The 18,578-nt window shown below is 45.9% G+C and overlaps 1 long non-coding RNA gene across 1 annotated transcript; it reads right to left on the bottom strand.

The window, feature by feature from the left end:
* Nucleotides 1-599: 599 nt before the first annotated feature.
* LOC136007236 (uncharacterized) lies at nt 600-16,648 on the bottom strand. Its single transcript, XR_010609543.1, has 6 exons — nt 16,543-16,648; nt 16,258-16,368; nt 3,587-3,737; nt 2,881-3,077; nt 2,681-2,738; nt 600-1,019 (listed from the first exon to the last, which is right to left on the bottom strand). It is a non-coding gene; the product is annotated as an uncharacterized LOC136007236 (long non-coding RNA).
* Nucleotides 16,649-18,578: the final 1,930 nt, after the last annotated feature.

An 18,578-nucleotide genomic window follows, 5' to 3' on the forward strand; every position in this document is an offset into this window, starting at 1 on the left:
CAATTGTGATCATGAAATTAGCCTCCGTGACCAAAGTGTTTGCTGGTTCTGTGTAAGAAGCTGCTACCTGGCCATAGACAGAGCACAGTCCAAACAGCCCTGCAGGTGCCATGCTTTTAGTATTACTGCCGGGATGATCCAGAGCAGCGTTTCTGTCTTGCCACTGTCTTGTGCAGCACGTTTGTGCAGTCTTGCCCTCCAATTGCAACTGCTCGAAGCAGAGGCAAAGTGGAGGAAAACGAGTGAAACTACAATAAGAAACAGTCATAAAAGTAACTGTTGCTCAACCCCGCAGCTGTGTTTGAACAGGGGAAGCAAGTACCTACCCACAAGCAGAGAGTGCTGGAAAGCTGCAGCCTGTGCTCTGGCCCAGGCATCAAACATAGGGAAGGCAGATCTGAACACGGGCTGTTGAAGTGAGGGACAGAACAACAGGGGAATGGGGGGTGAGGTGGAGGAGGCTGGGAATTGCATATTGACAGTGAAAAAATACTAAAACAATGGTAAAATTAGGGTGAAAACACTGGTTATTATTGTCATAACAACGGTGTAACAACAAAACTACTACAATAAAACAATGAAACAAACACAGTGTAAGAACAAAACAACTACAGGATAACAAGAATATTAGAGTAAGTGCAGAACAAACATAGAACGATCAAAATCTTCAACAAATATCATAGCTGCTGACGTTTTGCCATTGGCCTCAGCATCCCGGGAAGCAAGGTAGTACAACGTTCACACCCAACTGCCTTCACAAGACGTGTTCACAGTCACATCCTACCTTCTGTCTTTAAGCAAACTGGGATTTAGCCCCGTGTTTAGCAGTGCTCCCAAGCGTGCTTCCACAGGCGTGTGCACCTCACCTCTTAGATGGTTTGCATGTCTCTTGGAGGCACGGTGACACAGTGGCCCGGACAAGCTGAGCCCTGGGAAGAAACAGCGGTACCCACATTCCCAGGGCTCCAGTAACAAAGGCCATGGCAGTCAGACCCAGCGAGGACCAGACCAAAGTCCAGCTGACAGGAAAAGAAGGAAATGAGAGCTATTAGAAATAACAGGGTGTGAGGAATAGGGACAGCCGACCTCATTTAGACTTCTTGTAATCAAAATGCACTCACTTGAAGGTATGAACTTTGATGAGGCTTTATCAACAGGGAAATCCTAATTAGAGTGAAGACCATGACCCACTGATTTCATGTTAAATCCCAGTCCTGGTCACCTGCAGATTTCATTGCCAGCTTTTGCTAAAACAAGTGCTATGACATTTTGGATGGGAGAACTACAACAGCTGAGAGCGGGCAAGAATGTAGCAGCTTAGTAGCTAATTGGAAGCGTTCTATGTGCAAGTCTAAATGCCGCAGGGTGGTTTAGTTTGTGTAAACGGTACCAGGGAGAGTAACATCTGGGTTTTCCAAACCGTTCAGACGCAACGGCTGAAGCACTCCTTAACTCTGCCCAAGTCTAAGACCAGACTCTCAGTCTGCACAGCAAGTTAGCAGACACAAGTCCTCCTTTTTCAAAACTGCACAAATCTTGCCTCTTTCCTGCCCTGCTCTGGGAGAGAATTAACGTTTTGCTGGCCTCTTTCTGCTTCGTAGTTTAGGAGAAAGTCCCCTTTGAGGTCAATAGGGAAGTTAGAAATCTTAAAACTAAGGTGCCGCAAATCACCAGGTGACCATCAAACTGGTGGATTCATTAAGATACGAACCTAATTCTTCATCTGCTAGAGATAAAGGGCTCTTGGACTTGATTTGAAGTGGAGCCGTCTGGGTTTTGGCAGTATGTCCTCATGATTTGGAAATCCTTCGCTAAAGAAAACTTGAAATCTGTTTCTACTGCGCTGCTGGAGGTCATAAGGACCATCTTTGCAGGAGAGCAACTTTGAAAGCAGTCTAGTTGTCGAACTGTCAGAAATGCTCATTTATGATTCAGGAAACTTCCTTCTTTTCTCACTTCAGCCTTTACTGCCTGCGAATTGTGACCCAGCTGCACCTCTGGTGTACTTGCTGTTCCGGCTGCAAACAGGATGCAAATCAAATTGTCAAGTAGAATCCCCTGCGAGAAGAGCACTCCGCAGACAGCCAAGGTCCCAGGAGATCAAGTGTTTAAACCAAAAGCCTCTGAAGGGCAGCTCGGGGAGCAGCCTGCGGGCACCGGCAGTGCAGAGCCGGGTCTGGCGCAGCTGCACAGCGGCACCTGCTGTTCCCAAAGCGGATCCAGCTCTCCCTCCCTGGCCCTGGCCGGGGCTTTTCCGGACTGCAGGGTAACGGCAGAGGGAAACCTGCTGCAGTCTGTATCTGCCTTTATCCTGCAGGGCAGCTGATGTTGACCTTCGATTTTTGTACGGTTAAAAGGAAGAGGCCATGTGCCAGCCGCAGGTTAGCTGCTCAAAATACACACGCAACTACTTTATAAACCACGTTCGAGTCCTACAGACCCTGAGCTTATTCATCAGAGGCACAGCAGGCTCACAAATACCCTAGGAAGACTGCCTGAACCAGGCTGATCCAACCTTCCTCAAGCACTAAGAATGGCAGATAGAGTCACACTGCAAATCGTGCACTTTCCCAATCAAGCTTTCCCTAACGTGTTACAGCAAGAGGGAAGGGGAAACTTAGTAGAAAGTAAAGTTGGATTTCAGCCGCAGCACACTCCCATCATAACTCTGCCTCCTTACCCCTCAAAAGAGCAGAATAGCAGACACAAAGACATTTTTGACCTCTTGTGCAGCATTCCTGTAAAAGAGTGGATGGTGTTTCAAGCATCTTGTACGCAACATGCGACACAAAGGAGGTGAGTGGGATTTGATGACCGTCTTTCCAAAAAGGGAGTGGTCGTTCTTCAATGGAGGGGACCTTGGTTGGTAAAATCACTTACTTCTTGGCAAGTGAGACGACATCGTGACGCCAAGTAGTCTTGGCAGTTCTGTGTACTCCTGGCTTCTCAGCTGCTACTTGTATTGTGCCAGAGATGCTCAGTGCTCTGTGTGCTGCTGTCCTTGTCTGGGTCCTGTGAGGAGCCAGCAGAATCAGAAGAACCAGTGCTTGACCTCCCATGAACTCCCAAGGAGTTATCTGTAGACACAAGCAAGGCAGGTTAGAGCAAGGATACCCGCAGAGTGAAAAGTCCACAGAACTTCAAATTCAGCGTTAGAATTACAGACTGGAGAACGGGAGCTACGCTCAGAAATAAATGTAACTTGCGGTTTGTAGGTCATATTTGTAAAGAAGAGTGGCTTTGGTGAGGCATGGTGACTTCAGAGGAAAAAAAGACCTATTAGATCCTCCCTCTGCATCATACAGATACAGGATTGGTCCCTCTGATTCTGGAGTAAAACATGTGAAGAAAGAAAACTGTACTGTAATATTCCAGCCACAAATGCAAGAATCAGTCATGCAGCCATCAGCGTTACCTGCGTAACCTCAGACTGTTATTCCAGCAAACATTCTTCCCCCCCTCATCGAGTATGTGCTAGTCAATTTTATAGATAACTTTGGAGGATCTGACAGAGTACTTCCAAGCACTAGGTGTTCTCTATGGAGAAACATCACGATGACATGACAAGAACAGAAGATACCTTTACCTTCCTCTATTTCAAGAGGTCTCAATGCACTGACGACCATTCCAAGTGTCTCCTCAGGTAAGAGGCACATCAACGCCTGCCCTGGCTGCTGTGCAATTTAACCTATGCCTCTTCCATTCCGGAAGAACTAGGCTAAAATCTTCCCCTTGTCCTGCAGGAAGAAGGGAAAACACCAAACTCATGACCAAGTCTTCTAAAACACCAAGTTCATGACCAGTCAGGCAGGAGAAGGTCCTCCCAGTGTTCACCTTTGACATGCTGAACGTAAGTAATCCCAAGCCCAGGGACGATTCTGATTTTACAGTGAATGGCGCAGCCCCCCGAGTGACAGTGAGGCACTCACCCTGAAGGCCCAGTGCCAGTCACGGCAGACCTGCCATGCCAGCTGCTAGGACATAGCCAACACCACTGTAAGCAACACAAACGAATATTCAGTAGGCACCAAGGAATTCTTGCCGCCTGAAATGACATCTTGCCAGCTAAGGAGGGCACAGAGAAGTAGTCTCTCAGAGTTTTCAGAACAGAGAATCAGAAACAACTCATGGTCTATGCCAATTTACTTGCCAGCCAGTATTATAAAGGGAGGCTAACCTTCTCAGAGCAGACCTGAGCTGGTGGCAGTGACGTCCCAGGTTCCCCTTGGAATAAATATTCTGTAGAATGACACTGCAAACCCAGACAGACAACCCATAAAGCAGTTTATTATTGGCTCTTTCTTGTGCTAGCCACATGAATAAAACCCTGCAGGATTTCCTTTAGTTTTAATCTGCCATGTGGGCTCAGCCTTGGCTGCCTGCTTGAATGGAGTATGTGTCCAAGGCACAGAAAAACCCTTCTCCTCTTCATCAGACACTGCCGATTTAACTGAAAGAGGAGAGGGAAGGGCCAGTTCTTCCTTGGGAGGATTTAGCGGGGGGTTCTTGACAAATTTGTCAAGTAAACAAATATCCGAAAGCTTTTGTTTTCCAAAAGCCAGAAATAAATTACCTAAGAACTTCCTCCTTATACCCAATCTAAACTTTCCCTGTTTGAGTTTTAACCTACTACGCCTTGTCCTGTCACTACAGTCCCTAATGAAGAGTCCCTCCCCAGCATGCCTATAGGCCCTTTTCAGATACTGGAAGGCTGCTATGAGGTCTCCACGCAGCCTTCTCTTCTCCAGGCTGAACAGCCCCAACTTTCTCAGCCTATCTTCATACAGGAGGTGCTCCAGTCCCCTGATCATCCTTGTGGCCCTTCTCTGGACTTGTTCCAACAGTTCCATGTCCTTTTTATGTTGAGGACACCAGAAATGCACACAATACTCCAAGTGAGGTCTCACAAGAGCAGAGTAGAGGGGCAGGTACCAGACTTCCCGCGATGATGCTAATCAATTGTAGATAATGAAGAAAGAGTCCTCTTACCTAGTGGCCATGCTTCACACGAATACATCCCAAAAGGGCAGCTCGTGCTTGTTGAATGTAGCTACCACACCCCTAGACTGGGATTTCTAAACTGTAAAAGCAGCGAGTGTGTGTTTGTATGTGCGTGTGTGCGTGACAGTTTTCATGGAAATGCTGTCATAGGTGTATCTCATCAGTGATGCTGGGGTTTTCCTGTTGGTCTTGTAAGAGCGGCATGGAACTGAATGACATCTTCTTGCACGAGAGCATAATTTGAAGTGCAAACTAGTAATTCCTTATTAAAGTGAAGGACCTAGGTAGATCTATAGGGTAAGAAAGCAATTTCTCCAATAAAAATTGGTCAGTCAAGTTTTGATATAGTATAAACGGCTGAGACTGTTAATGACTGTGTAGTGGCAACTGCTTGTTTGCTTTGACATTGGTCTGCAGGTGTTGGGGGTTCTTTCTGGCAAAATGAAAACTTTCTGACGTTAAAAATAGTCTTAAACTATTAAACTTTAACCACCTGCCCCATTTTTTGTAGTTTAGTGATCTATTGAAGCAGATCATGTCAACGACAGGCTTCAGCCAGTAAACAGCTAGTCATTACTTTTGAGGTTTCCCTTGCTTACTACTTTGTTCTAACATCTTGGCTCAGCACAGTGGTTTTCACTTCTCTGGATTTATGTTCGTAGTTCACATTAGTCTCTGCATGGCAGATATTACTAAAGCCACCTGCGTGCTGTATTTTAGCCACTAGGGAACAAAACTGTCAAAGTAATGCAGAAAGGTGCCGTTCCCTCCCTAACGTATATCAAGCAGTATATGTGAATTTTGATGTGCTGAAGCACAAGACGTGGTCTTACTTTGAAAAAATGAACGTCAGAGAATCAAACTGAGATTTGATTTTAAAGGTAGCGCTATTAAGCTCCCGACTTTGATCATTCGGCTGTAATTCTGAAACCTATTCTCCTGGTGGCCAGGGCGGCTGGAGGTTTTGGGAGTGGTCCCACACATTAGTCAGGGGAATGGGGGCTGCCTGTGCCAGCAGGGGCTGCAGGTGAGCGGTGAGAAGCACCTTGGTGGCCTCGGGTTCACATGGTGGCCGTGCACCCCCACCTTCCCTGCTGCAGCACTTGACCAGCTGGCAAGTGATTTACGTGACCTGATTTGCTGCCGTCAGTTACCTCTGATTTGTGAACAAGCTGGAATGAGCCTCAGGGAGAGGGCGGGAAGGTGACAGAGGGATACTTGAAAGAAAGGTTACCTAGCTCGCTGCTCTGAAAGGCTAGACATATCATCTTCTGCAGGAGTTCAATTTCTGCCTTGCCTGGTCATCTGGTAGGAAGGAAAACTGATGACAGCCTTGAAACGAGTAATTGAAAAGGTTTGGGTTTTTTTCTACCTGCAGGTAGAAATCCTGGGAAAGGGGAGGGTGTGAGGAAGGTGCAGTTTGCGCCTCTGGCATGTGGAATTAGTCACTGCTGGCAAAGCACTGATTGAAATGTTACGGGCAGAGAGCTCTTCATAATAGAAACAATATCGGAGCCTTTATTTTTATATGAACTTGGAGAAAAGCCACATGATTTATTTTCTTCTTCCTGACAACTTCTTTGAAGTTATGGGCTTTGTGAAGGTATTCAGGTGGGACCTCACCAGTCATGTAAGTGGTGTTCTGTCAGGTTGCTCTGAAGGCAACCCCTGATGAGGGACCTTTCTCATCTCTGTGGAAAGCCCTTGGGATGTCCCAAGACTGCCAAGGCCCCTCTACACTTCTCCACATCTTCGTGCCTCAAAGCGTGAGCCTTGTCACCATCCTTTGTTCATCCGCAAATGAAACCCTTCAGGTATCTGTGCTCGACACATACATGACATAGAGGGCCATGCCTTATTCTTAGCACTACCTGTAGGCTTTTTGTAGCAAAAAGCGGTGATAGCTGTAGGACTTCTGTGTTTGTGTGCTGTGCTTAATGAATGCCGAGATCCGAAGCCATTCCTCAAGGCAGCAAGTCAAAGGACATAAGATGAGTATGGCTGTCAGGTGACATTAACTTCTTCTTGGCAAGATCTAAACTCTGTCCATGTTTGCTGTTCTTGCACAGGCTGTATGTAAGGGCTGGCCTTCTCAGTCAAGTTTGAGGGCATCCTGGAGCACCTCCAAGTTCCCAGCTGCAGAGCAGAGTGCCTCTCAAGAACCTGCAAATAGGGCTTAATCCACATTTCCCCTTTCTGGAGACTTCTGTGAGCTTTGGTCTTCTGAAAGCTGTTAAAGATGTGTCTAATACCCCCTTCATTGTTTCAATAATGAAGGCTATGGAGCTTGTGCTGCAAAGGGAAAACTTCCCTTTAGTGCCCTCATGAACCCCCTGGCCCACCTAACCTGAATCCTCCCACTCCTCTTTTTCACCCTTGTGTCACACGCTGTTGCAGCACCAGGTTAGCCAGAACTATGGTTCAAAGGCAAGTTCCAGGAGAAGATGCTGCTGGGGGAATTAAACATGATATTGCCACACAGACATACCTCATGCTGTGAACTGCTTTTGTGTTGTAAGTGCTCCTTTGGTTCACTTGTTAAAAAAATCCAAGTATTGCACAAGTGCCATACCTAACCATTCGGAACACCTGGCCAGAGGTTTCTGAGCCTGGGTCGGAGTTTAGCAGCACGCGTGCTTGTTGTGGTATGCTACTAGCATTGATAAAAGTGTTGTTTAGTGCCAGAGAACAAATGCTGAACCCCAAAAGCCAGACTAGAGTTTTACAGCAAATAGCAGGCAGGCTAGGTTTTCTTACTGCCTACAGAAATACGTGGAGTATCCAGCTGTTCTCCATATACCTGTGATGTGAAGTGCGAGTAGCTCTACACAAGGGAACACTGTGGGCAGATCACATCAATGGCTGCAAGCAGAATATAAACTTCTGCATTTAATAAAACACCATAACAGAGCTGAACAGGTCGTTACCCTTCGTTAATGAGGAACCAAAGAAACATGCTGAGTGATGTGCTGTCTTTTTAATCATATTAGTCCACATGAGACTTGGACAGAGCTATTTCTTATCCATCCTGTTTTCATAACTGAGGTTTCCAGCTCTAGCAGAGGCACAGAAGATGCCAAGTTTCTCAAGTTTCTTTTTCTTTTTTTTTTTCTTAACTTTGGCTTAAAATTGTTAACATTCAAAAAAATTGGTATTGCTCCTCCAAAGTTTATGCTTCACTGGCAGTTTTCATAAAGAAGCCAAAATTATCAGTTTTCACTGTGGTCAGCTCTGGGAGGCTTAGAGTATGTTAGAATGAAGATCTTCACAGTCTTACAGACCAAAATGCCTGTTGACAAACCCAAGGGCAGAATGTATTTAGCAGTAGAAGTGAATCAGCTACAAACTGTAGAAATGGGGATGATATCTAGCAACGTTTACAGGTCAGTTGCAGTGATGAGCGGTATTTGGAACTCAGTCCCACCGCCATTATTTGCCCCTGTCTTTGGACAGCACGGTGGGACCTCACATCATGGCTCTCTTAGCTCATGCCTGAAGAACAACAGATCATTGCCACCCAGCAGCATCCCTGGTTGTGGCCTACCACCACCCACAGTGCTACCCAGACACCCACTGTTGCCTGGCCAGCCTGCTGCTGTCATCCTCTCCATCACTAGCAGATGTCAGTAGAAAAGCCCTAGTACGTGTGGCACGAGTGGACACATCCCCCACTGGTGAACCTGGGTAAATGAAGGCATTTGCACAAGTCCTTTTTACTTTCAGGTGCTCCAAAAATTAGGGGTTAAAACAGAAAAAGCATGGTGGGTTGTTTGTTTCTTTCATTCTTTCTTTCTTTCTTTTTGCAATGTGTTTGCATGTACATCTGCTCTAGAGAGGTTTCATATTGTTTTTTCAGGGCAGGTGGATTTCTATAGAAAAAGTTCATTTTGCAAATCTGTAATATCTGGATGAGTAATTTGTTCCTAATCTTTGTCTTAATTTGGTGTAAGCCAGCAAAGATCTAAATTGCTTGAGCTACTCTCATAAACTTAGTTTCTAATGTTTCCTTGCAACTGGAGGATAAGAGATTTTTGACCTTCAGGAGTATTTGGGCAGTATGCAGAGGGTTTTTGGATACCCACTTTACAGTATTGTTTCTGAGCTGAAACTCTGAGGGAACTGACAGGGAACCTGTGAAGAGATTAGAAAACTATAATGGTCAGTGTTAGTGTTACTGCAGCCCCCAACAGTTACGTAGCATATGTGTGTCCAGGTGATATAAATATTAAAATACACTTCCATTTATCTAGTGTTCCTTGTGACTCAGGAAAACTAAGGTAATCGTGTGTGTGCAAGATATGAATGGAGAAGCTGGCACAGCTGTGGCTACAGCAAACATCCGTCTGTGCTTAAGTGAATGAAATCTCACTGTACCGTTAGCCATTATTAAAGATAGAGTCTGTAAACACTGCATCAAAGTCCTCCAAGTGTTCCCAGGCTAGGGGGTAGGAAACCCCTGCTTTCTTCCATTTCAAATGAATTCCAGGCAAAAAAGTTGCAATTACTTGGGCAGCTTCAAGATGAGTGAGCAGTTACTTTAGGAACAAGAAGGGTGTTCAATGTACAAAGTTCAGGTGTTGCCTTCAGGCATTTCTTGTGTGTTCTTTAATATTCATCTTTGTAATTTAATAGGCATAAATAGAGATCATAATTACCTTAAACAAAAATGCTTTCAAAGTTTTGTCTGGCACATTGTTTTGCACTTTTCCTTTAGACTGTAAACCGTACAGACAGAATTGTAACCTCTGTGGGAAATACAGCACTTGCTATCTTTTACTGCACAGCAGTAAGCTTCACTGCTGAGGTAACGGCCAAAGCCATGAGAACTTCCACAAAACTCACTCTGGCTTATGCTCGTGATAGCCAGAGTTCAGACTATTTGGAAAACGTTTCTTCTTCTGACAGTCAGTGGCATATGTAAGGATTTTCTGGAGTGGCCCAGTGGGCTCTAGGGGAATTTATGAGATGCTATGTGCCATAAAACTAGGTCACGAATTCAAAAATAACCTTCTGAGCAAATAGGAATGAGAGGAAACCTTTGCTTGAACCTGGAGGAGAAACACAAACTACACTGTAGCAGCACGTCAACTCTCCCCTGCCTGTTGGTGCTGCCAGACGATGCTGATGTCCCTGGGCTCAAGTAAGGGCAGTGGAGCCCTTGGGCTGACCAGCCCAAGTCCTGAGGGTGCTTTCCAGAAGAAATTTAAGACCCAGCCTCTTCCGAGGTTTACTATTTCAGAGCCTGCAACTCGTGTATGTGGATACAGCCACTGACTCACCCGCTGTAAACACACCGCCAGCACATGCTGCTTGCAGGGTCAGGGCTTGGCTTAAGGCACTTGACACCAAGGGATAGAGGGGAAGTAGTGGCAAAGCAAGAAGGCGACGAATACACACTTTCTGCCCAGTTGCTGAAATTGTGCCTGTTATAACTGGCCTGAGGGAAGGGAGTCAGGTCTTTCACGTGCTCCTGAAATATTTTCATTCATTTGCTCCTGTTGTTTCTAATAGCTGAGGAGCGGGAGGGAGGAAGCTCCAGGAGGAGGACAGTCATACACAGAACGAAGTCCTCAGAATGGGGCCAGTCCTTCTCTGCCTTCCTTTTGTTTTCTTCCTGCCAGTGATGGCAACACTTCAGAAGGAAATACTTGTATCAGACGAGTCCCTGCCACTTCTGGAGTTAATTTTTCACAGCTGGCCAAGGTTTGTTTTTTTGCTCTCTGTTGCACATCCCCTGTGAGGAGGAAAATGCATTGAAATGTTTGACAGGCCAAGGCAGGGTTGGTACCTCCCCCTCTCACCTTCCTGCATCTGTTAACCTTCCCCACGTGAGGAGACTCTTCCTTAAACGTCTGGGGAGTAGCTCAGGCCAAAAGGAAGAGAGGAGCAGCATGGGCTTACTTGGCTTATTGTTTACGGTAGGTTGCCTAATTTTAGGCGAATGGCCATTTGTTGTATTAGCTGATGTGTATTCTGATATTGCAATTTGAATTAAGAAGAGTCTTGTGGCGCCAAGATTAGCATCATAAAATGAAGTAAAATAAATGAAAAGGGTTAAAAAAGCAATCAGCCAGTCCAATTAAAATTGTGGCTGTCTGGAGCCATGGGAAAATGTAGTATAAATAGACCTGCAAGATTTGCAGGGTGGAGCTGGCATTGGCAGTATGGTGTACAGGTATATACCGGTCTCTGTTCTGGCCCAAACAGCCCCCAGTGTGCTCCTTTCGGGGATTAGAGAACAAAAGTCAGGCAGTCACCGATGAACTGTGGGAGAAACCAATTTGCAGAGGAAAAGTACCTGTTCAAACAGTCCACACTTCACCGAAACATCTCCGCAGTCTAAAGACTGCGCTTATCAGTTTATTATCATGCTTTCTGGCAATTAGTGATCCACTTCACCCCTAGCAAGCTCGCATCAGTGCTGAGCTAAACTGACAAGATAAACTTGGTGCTTAAAATTCCATTTCCAGTCACAGAAATGTACCCTATCCTGTCAATTTTTTTTTTAAGCAGACTCTTTCTGAAGTTATATGAAATACCGACACATTAGATGAAGCCTGGGAGGCCTGCATTTGCAGGGAGAAACGTGTGTTTCTGAACAGCATGACACCTTCGAATTTTCATGTTGTAGGATTTTTGAAATGGCTATTCTCCGTCATACCCACTTTGGTACTCAGGTTTCTTCATTTTACGCCTTTCACAATTTTTGTTTTCCCTGATCTGTTACTCAGTGTAATGAAGCCTGGACTTGGTAAACCACTTAAATACACATTCCACTGTAAGTTTTTCTGGCAGTTTTCTTGAAACCAGTGGGTATTAAGGTCTTGCTCAAGTGCTTATTAAATCACAACCAAAGTCTTTGCCATCCAGTCACAATTTGGGGACAGGGTGTTTCTTGTGGCTGGTTCAATTCCGTAGGTATGATGGCAATACAGACAAGCCAGGTCTGCTCACTGGCACTGTTTTCTTCTGAGGCACAAATCATAGAATCACAGACTGGTTTGGGTAGGAAAGAACCAACCCCCTGCCGTGGGCAGAGACACCTTCCACTAGACCAGGTTGCTCCAGGCCCCATCCAGCGCGGCCTTGAACACTGCCAGCATGGGGCAGCCACAGCTTCTCTGGGCAAACTGTGCCAGGGCCTCACCGCCCTCACAGGGCAGAACTTCTTCGCAATAGTCTCCCCTCTGTCAGTTTAAATCCATTCCTCCTTATCACTACACTGTGATAAAGCCAGTCAAAAGTCCCTCTCCAGATTTCTTGCACGAAAAGTAAAAGAAATAGGAGATGATCTTCAGAGCAAATGAAATTTCCCTGGTATTTTGATTCTTGGTGTGAGCTGATTTAAAGGGTGGAGATGTGTCCTACACTCCTAACTATTAAACTCCTACGCTCCTAACTATTAAAAGCAACTGCTGGAAGGTGTTCTTCTTGTCCTGCAGCACACAAATGCTGCTGGGATCGTAGCAAAATGGCTCTGCGTAAAATATGGTGTGTGCTGTTCATTAACCAGCTTGCCATCAGCCTACGCCAGGGTGAGAGAGGTTATTGTGTGATGCAGCATCACAGGCAGCCTGACCCAGCTGCCTCTCTGGGAGCTCATGCTGCAGTGTAGAGATCATAGTGCAAACACCTACAGGGCAGACCACAGAGCTGCATCTTGGACAAAACCTGTCCAAATAAGCAAAAATGCGGAGAGCCCCTGTGTTTTTGAAGCAGTCTTGACTGCCTATGGAGAGCCTTGCTTGGTCATTTCTTGCAAAGGTCTTCTTGTCCGTCAGTCTGGATCTGGCAGTCCCTTCTCAAAGTGTTTTCCTTACGCTCCCTTTTATCTGTTTCGTATGCATTGCAGGGAAAATGAACACAACAGGCCTGCAAACATCATTAAATCCAAACAGTTTAGAGTTCAAATTACCTTGCAAAGGATTTTGTTTCTTTCAATATTGTTTTAGCTCTGCAAATCTCATACTGCAAAAATGCCCATGCAGAAAAGTCAGTTAGGAAACTGGATGGGTGAGGTGACAGGGTCCCCCAGACACCCTGCGCACCTGAAAAATCCTCTGTGACGGTTTCCCTTCCCGGGAAACTCACTCGCCAGTCCCAGGCGAGTTCCTGGAGAGATTTGCTGCTGTGCGGAGATGGACAGAACCCCACAACCCCCCCATGACCCAGACACTGCCTGAGCTCAGACATTCTGAAATGCCTCAACTTTGGGCCAAGGACAGGACAGCAGAAAAGCCCCACTGAGGAGATGGTGAAAAAATTATAAAACCCTAAATATAATATTTTGGAGAAGGATATTATCTATTAGAAAACAAGGTGTATATTTAGTAGGTGACGCTCAAGGAAGTGGCTCTCCATCCTCTTTACACTCTTCATTGCAGAAATCACACCACCATCAGGTCATGAGGAAGTTAAGCTTCCTCTTAAACAAACTTGCACAAAGACAACGTAGTTCTTGCACTTTTAACAGGAGACTGGCATCACTATTCTATCTAAGGGTGGTGAGGCACCAGATGGGTTGCCCAAGGAAGCTGTGAATGCTCCATCCCTGGCGGTGTTCAAGGCCAGGTTGGACAAAGCCTTGGGTGACATGGTTTAGTGTGAGGCGTCCCTGCCCACGGCCGGGGGGTTGGAACTTGACGATCTTAAGGTCCTTTCCAACCCTAACAATTCTGGGATTCTATTCTTCACATAAAGGCACGTCATATCTAATCTAGTAGTTCCAAGGAAGGCCTGGTAATCTGCAGTATGCAGTAAGGGGAAGCTTCTTAGTCAAATCTCTGTAGAATCCTGACACAAAAATAGACCAGTTGCTCTCTATGCTAAAGTATGTTTGTAAGAGACTAAGATTTAAAAGCATGGATCTTAAGTATTTAAGAGATGTGATGTTTATAGGCATTCTACTAACCATTAGAAACTAAACCATCATTTATTGGTCTTTCTAGATTTATAATTGCCCGTATAATTGTCCTCCTTGACACAGACACAACTGGACCTTGTCTCCCATGTGCTGCAGCAGCTCCGGAATTCTGCTCCTCACGAGGTGGCCGAGACTGCAAGCTTGTGCTTTCATGCGCCCTGGGGTTGTGCATAGTTCATAGAATCATAGAATAGTTAGGGTTGGAAAGGACCTCCAGATCATCTAGTTCCAACCCCCCTGCCATGGGCAGGGACACCTCACACTAAACCACCTCACCCAAGGCTTTGTCCAACCTGGCCTTGAACACTGCCACGGATGGAGTATTCACAACCTCCCTGGGCAACCGATTCCAGTGCCTCACCACCCTAACAGGAAAGAACTTCCTCCTTATATCCAATCTAAACTTCCCCTGTTTAAGTTTTAACCCATTACCGCTTGTCCTGTCACTACAGTCCCTGATGAAGAGTCCCTCCCCAGCATGCCTATAGGCCCCCTTCAGATACTGGAAGGCTGCTATGAGGTCTCCATGCAGCCTTTTCTTCTCCAGGCTGAACAGCCCCAACTTTCTCAGCCTATCTTCATACCGGAGGTGCTCCAGTCCCCTCATCATTCTTGTGGCCCCTCTCTGGACTTGTTCCAACAGTTCCATGTCCTTTTTATGTTGAGGACACCAGAACTGCACACAATACTCCAAGTGAGGTCTCACAAGAGCAAAGCAGAAGGGCAGGATCACCTCCTTCGACCTGCTGGTCATGCTCCTTTTGATGCAGACCAGGATACGGATGGCTTTCTGGGCTGTGAGCGCACACTGCTAGCTCATGTTCATTTTCTCATCGACCAGCACCCCCAAGTCCTTCTCTGCAGGGCCGCTCTGAATCTCTTCTTTGCCCAACCTGTATCTGTGCCTTCGATTGCTCCGACCCAGGCATAGGACCTTGCACTTGGCATGGTTGAACTTCATAAGGCTGGTATCAGCCCACCTCACAAGCGTGTCGAGGTCCCTCTGGAGGGCATCCCTTCCCTCCAGCGTATCAACCGAACCACACAGCTTGGTGTCATCGGCAAACTTGCTGAGGGCGCACTCAATCCCACTGTCCATGTCAGCGACGAAGAGGTTAAACAAGACCGGTCCCTGAGGGACACCACTCGTAACTGGTCTCCAGCCAGACACTGAGCCATTGACCACAACTCTTTGTGTGCGGCCATCCAGCCAGTTCTTTATCCACCGAGTGGTCCATCCATCAAATTGATGTCTCTCAAACTTAGAGACAAGGATGTCGTGTGGGACAGTGTCGAAGGCTTTGCACAAGTCCAGGTAGATGACATCAACTGCTCTACCCTTGTCCATCAGTTCTGTAGCCCTAACATAGAAGGCCACCAAATTGGTCAGGCAGGATTTCCCCTTAGCGAAGCCATGCTGGCTGTCACCAAGCACCTTGTTGTTTTTCATGTGCCTTAGCATGCCTTCCAGGAGAATGTGCTCTAAGATTTTGCCAGGCGCAGAGGTGAGACTGACTGCTCTGTAATTCCCTGGGTCTTCCATTTTCCCCTTGCAGAAAGCTACCATAGATGAAGTATCTCCTCAGCACACCAAGCTACGAGTCAGTTTTGGTTTGGGGCTATGAGGAACTTCAGTCACTATGGTAATTTCCGGCTACAAAGCCCAACCACTAAAAACTGGAAGGAAATGCTCCTTGCAGTTCCTACTTCACAAGGACTTTGCAAAGAAAAAAAGCTGCAGGCCTGTGTTTTTGCAAAAGTACTGAAGTGCTACAACCTGAGAACGAGGAAAAGGAAATGTAAACAGCAGCAAAATATTCCATTGTGCATCCAAGATCTCAAAGTGCACGACTTTGCAAGGATCTCACAGGAACTGCATATGCAAAATTAGTAATAAACTTCACTAATGTCTCAGTGAGCTGCCAGAGCTAAAAATGGCCTTTCAAGAGAAGAGACGTTTGCTAGCCAAGGTAAATCTGATAGTCCTTTGCTTACACACACTGCTTAGCTACCTAGCCTTGTCCTTGTCACCCAGCCAGTCACTTCTTGCTTTTACCACCACCTGCTTTGCACTGACCAGATCTACCCCAGAACAAAATCCTTTCCAACAAGGTCCTGTGGTTTTAGATCAAATCGGCACTTTAGGCAGAAGACTTATACTGAAGATACTAAATATTGCCATTTATTTAGAGGCAATTACAGCACATTTAATATGAAATAAAAACAACCACAGTAACACTCAATGTTTACTTTACTTTCCATTTCCCAAACGTATTTAAAGTATCCGGTTTCAAAGCGGGGGAATCCCAACTTCGTGAAACTCACATACTTACCGGTTTGGGTGTGAAGAGGACGTTACAAAGAGCATCCAGCTTCTGGCACAGCGAATCCATCATTTCCCGAATTTCTTTGTGTTCAGGATTTTCTTCCTCTTCAGTCTTTTGCTGCATTAATAACGCACTATTACTGCAATGTCATTCATAAAGCTATTTTACTTGAGGAGGACTGCTAACGACACAATATACAATTCAGACCAATTTTACTGGTGAACACTCAGAGAAAGATTGAACTGCTTCCACAAAGCTGAACTTCAACTCAAAAGAAAAGACACTGCTTACGTTACCGGGTGAAGTTTCATGTATTCTTGCTCATAGATCTCATAGATCTCAGCGAGACTCAGTTCACTCTTTTCAGCATCCACAGTGATGCGTTTCTTGTATTTAAAAGCATCCTCGTTTGGTTTTTCTTTCGGTATTACATCATCCCATGCCTGAGAAAGTTACGCAACTGCAGTCAAATAATGGGTGCTACGGCTTATTTAGAACATTTTTCGTATTACTTACGTGACATATTAACCAGCTTATGCATGTGGCTTCCCAGGAACACACTGTATCACAGTTTCATTTGAAGGGGCCTGAAAGCAGAAGAAAGGAGGATGCAGGAAGTCATTCTTGTTCTTTCAGAGTGCGCAGATACCTTTATTCCTTGTCTTTAGTTGGACCACTCAGATTTGAGCAATTACTCTTACTCGATTCTTCCAGCATTAGTTTTCCTCCTATCTTCAAATATTGGTTTAGACACAGAGCTGGTCACACGTCTTTTGAGCCATTTTGTGGATTGCGAACTTCAGAAGGTCATTTATTTTTTTGCACCCTGTTTGGACAGTTTAAAGTGAAAATTAAGAGAAAACTAGTAGCTTAATAGGCAGCTAATAGAAATGAGGTCTGATTGCAGCATGCGACTCATGCATGAAGACAAGAGTCTATGGTTGGGGTTTCTTTTAAAGAAGTGTGTTTCACACTTCAGACTCAACTGGAAACAAAAAGGGCACACACTATTTTGGCCATTTTGTAAAACGAGCACTCAACACTGTCGTATTTCATTCTATCTTCATTTCACGAACATCTAGCTGCTCATGAACCAGCAGGCATGTTTAATTTCATCACAGGTAAGTCTATACAAATTTTATTTCCAGACAGGTCTTATTTTGAGCAACATCTTACCCCTCAACTTTCTAAGGGATGATTTAGAGACAGATCATGGGCATCTCTCCCCACTCCTGCTCCTGGTAGCTCTACTTGGAGAGATTCAGGCTGGAGGTGAGGAACAACATCTTTACAAGGGGGCTGGTAAAATACTTGCACAGGCTGCCCAGAGAGGTGAAAGATGCACCAGTCAGCCAGGGTCTGAAAACATTTCAGAGTGTGTCAACTCACTATTAGGAAGCGATTTTTGCTCACTATTCAATATCATCACTACTGCCTTTTGCGCTACCACGGGCCATAGGACCTTCACTGAGTAAAAGGCACATTATCTGTGCACCCCCCTGCTGTATTAAGCCAAGGAAGCCAAGAGGTGACTACGCTCACAATAAAGAAGGAGCACAATTTCCTAGAGATTACAAACTTTACCTACACCCACAACGCTGGATAAACAAGTCTGAAAAGAGCCTTTCAAATCCCTCTGAAGAATTACAGCGCGCTTTGCAGGGGGGAGGCGCACGTGCGCGCTGCTTGAACTCAATCCCCAAAGCAGGAGCCGAAGAGAACCGGCGGCTCGCGGTGCCGCGGCGCGCCGCTGGGTGGCGCTCAAACACTGGCAGCGGGCAGAGCCTCCGCGCACACACGCACCCCTCGTGTGCTGAGCTCCAGCAGCGCTGCGGCTCCCGGCTCGACCCGCCGCCCGCCCACCGAAACGGAATGCCATGGAAAAGAAAACCCGACAGCAACGAGCAGCAGCAGCAGGGCCTAAGCAGGGTGTGGGAGATTCAAACTCAGAGACGTCCGCTGCTTGAATCAGTAGGGATTTAAATTAAGAATAGTCTGATTTCGCATTGAGAATGTCTTTACTTCCCAGTTTGGCTGGCTGTCCTGCACAGAAAAAGGAAAGGTCAGACGTTTCAAAGCTCTTACTTACCCTATCCCCAGGATGCTGACGTTTATGACAGTTACTGGGAAGTTCTTAAATGTATGAAGCCATTTAGATAGGAAATTGGGGTTAAAATATATCCCTACTACCACTGATAGGTACCCACCTTGGGCAGAGGGCATCTTCCACTCCAACAAGAGACCAAATGCAGAAAGCAGCCAGAGTCACTCTTTCCGTGGGCGTCTTCTGTTTGATTTTAATCAGGCACTGATAAGGGAGTCTGTAA

Source organism: Lathamus discolor, chromosome 1, assembly GCF_037157495.1.
Source record: "Lathamus discolor isolate bLatDis1 chromosome 1, bLatDis1.hap1, whole genome shotgun sequence".
In the NCBI taxonomy this organism is placed as follows: Eukaryota; Metazoa; Chordata; class Aves; order Psittaciformes; family Psittacidae; genus Lathamus; species Lathamus discolor.